Source organism: Dipodomys spectabilis, unplaced genomic scaffold, assembly GCF_019054845.1.
Source record: "Dipodomys spectabilis isolate Male_0828 unplaced genomic scaffold, ASM1905484v1 ptg000359l, whole genome shotgun sequence".
NCBI lineage: Eukaryota > Metazoa > Chordata > Mammalia > Rodentia > Heteromyidae > Dipodomys > Dipodomys spectabilis.
In genome coordinates this window covers 1,895,375-1,897,944 of record NW_024871036.1, presented here as the reverse complement: position 1 = coordinate 1,897,944, position 2,570 = coordinate 1,895,375, and the positions used below count along the sequence as shown (strand labels likewise).

The 2,570-nt window shown below is 34.5% G+C and overlaps 1 non-coding gene across 1 annotated transcript; it reads left to right on the top strand.

Annotated features, from left to right (window-relative positions):
* Positions 1-1,279: 1,279 nt before the first annotated feature.
* On the top strand, positions 1,280-1,386 carry LOC122095545. Its single transcript, XR_006145172.1, has one exon. It is a non-coding gene; the product is annotated as a U6 spliceosomal RNA (small nuclear RNA).
* The last annotated feature ends 1,184 nt before the right edge of the window (positions 1,387-2,570 follow it).

The following is a 2,570-nucleotide window of genomic DNA, read 5'->3' as shown; positions in this document are numbered from 1 at the left end:
CTTTTAGAAGCTGGGAAGGTGGCTCAGTGGTAGAGTGTTTGCCTTGCATGCATGAGGTCCTGGGTTTGATTCCTCAGCACCATAGAAGAAGAAAAAGACAAAAGTGGTGCTGTGGCTCAAGTGGTAGCACCATCTTTGAGCTGAAAAGCTGAGGGACAGCACTCAGGCTCCAGAGTTCAAGCCCCACAAAAACAAAAACCAAACCAAAAAACTAAACAAAACACAGCTCTCACATTTGTAGCCTCAATTCTGTAAAGACACTGCTTCAGCCTAGGACTAAGATTTTAAGTGTATACATTTATCAACAATTCTGATACAGATTTCTACTTGAGAAAATTTTAAATCAATATTTTGTTCTTAATTTTTCTCTTTGTATATTCACATGCATCAATAAAAAATGGTGTGGACATCCCAGTAACATTCTCAAAGTACCTCCTGATGATGAGTTATGAAAAGTTGTATTCCATTACAAAAAGGAAAATAATGCTACAAATAAAGAAAACCAATAATTAATTATTAATGTTTAATAAAATAAAAACCAAACACCAGTGTTTCCAGTTTTTGAAGTGTTCTACATATTAGATTTTACTATTTACTCATATTCCTGTACATTTAAAACTGGCTAAGATTATGATTTCACAAGAGTTTTGTAGGCCACGGGTAGCCTTTAAAGTTACTCACTAAGGTTACTCTTTCTTTATGGCTCATCTCATCATTTGTATATGGCTTATAACATCATTTGTTTCTCACTAACATATAAAAGAAGCCCTCAAGTTTTAACAGAAACTGTGTAGTTAAAATCTTAACTCTTCTCTCTGTTTCTTTACACAGACTTTGTAACTTCTCATAGTAAAGTTTCTATAAACTCTGAAATGTACATACTTAGTAGTATATGTCTGCTACCATAAATCTTAAATACTTTATGGAAAAGTTTTATGACCTGCCGAACAGTCTTAATTTTGGCATATATAAGCAAATTCCCAAAATTAAACATATTTAAAACAATAAAATTTTTAACAAACCTTAGGACTTGCTACAGTGATCATTATGACAGGTGCCATGTATAGAATAATTGAATTTCTACTCTTACACATCTCTTGAACAACAAATATCTGGAATTATTTTGTTTTTGACATATCTAACTTGACTTTATTCTTAAATGTTTGCTTACATAAGAAATATATGGTTCTAAAATTTCACAACAAGTCTTTTGAACTTATTTTTGTTGAATTTTCTAGTTTAGGAAAATCAATTCCACTTTATGTATAAAAAATGTTCCGTGCTCAGTTTGGCAACACATACACTAAAATTGGAAAAATACAGAGAGAATTAGCATGACGCCTACGCAAGGATGACATGCAAATTCATGAAGATTTCCACATTTTTACAACAACAGATGCTGGAGGGTATGTGGACAGAAGGGAACCCTACTCCATTCTTGGTGGGAGTGAAAACTTGTTCAAGCACTTGGAAAGAAGTATGGCGGTTCCTCAAAAGATTCCACATAGAGCTCCCCTATGACCCAGCAATCCCACTTTTGGGCATTCATCCAAATGATCAAACAAGACCATACTATAACTACCAGCACAGCTATGTTTATTGCAGCATTATTTACCATAGCTAAGATAGGGAACCAAACCCGATGCCCCTCAGAAAATGAATGAATCAAGGAAATTTTGTGTGTGTGTGTGTGTGTGTGTATGTATTTTCCTATCTATCTTTCTATCTATCTACACATACATATATATGTACATATGTTTGTATATGTGTATATTTATATACATAAATATAAATATAGATTGGAATGTATATATATGTAAGGTATCCCTTACTTGCAATAAATAATATAAGCAGAAAACTGGGATAAGCAGAAAAGATCAAAAGCTATATGCATATTACTAAATAAGATGATGTTAAGCTAAATGAACCCCAAGATAAGGACAGAAGTGTTTTTTTTTATTCTTTCTTACTGTTGTTTCTAACATATTTATAATGTACAATGTGATTTTTTTTGTTTTTTATTTGGTCCTCCCGCACAGTATAAGCCCTGTTTTCACTGGATTTGATGTTGGTGCACCTACATCCTGAAAATACACTTCTCTAATTTGGGGAAGGAAAGGGAAAAATCAAAATGCTTAAATAGAGATAAAAGTTGAGCCATTGTAACAATGAGATGCACAAGACAACATGTTGGGGGGTGTGGGGGTGTGGGGATGAGAAGTGTACATGTGGAGGTGGAGGGGAAGGGATGGTGGGGGGAAAAACAAAGGAGGAGGTAACAATGCTTGATAAGAAATGCACTCATGACTTTGCTCATGTAACTTTAACCCCTCTGTACAGTACTTTTAAAATAAAAACCATTAGAAAATGTTCTGAGATGGAAGAGTTTATTTTATTTTACCCATATAATATTGTTAACAAAGAAATTAATGGGGGGGAGGATTGGGTGGGGGGCCGGGGGGAGGCTGGGAAGGGATGGGAAGGGGAAACAAAAGAGAAGGCTACAATACTTGATAAGAAATGTGCTCATTATCTTGCCCATGTAATTGTAACCCCTCTGTACAGTATTT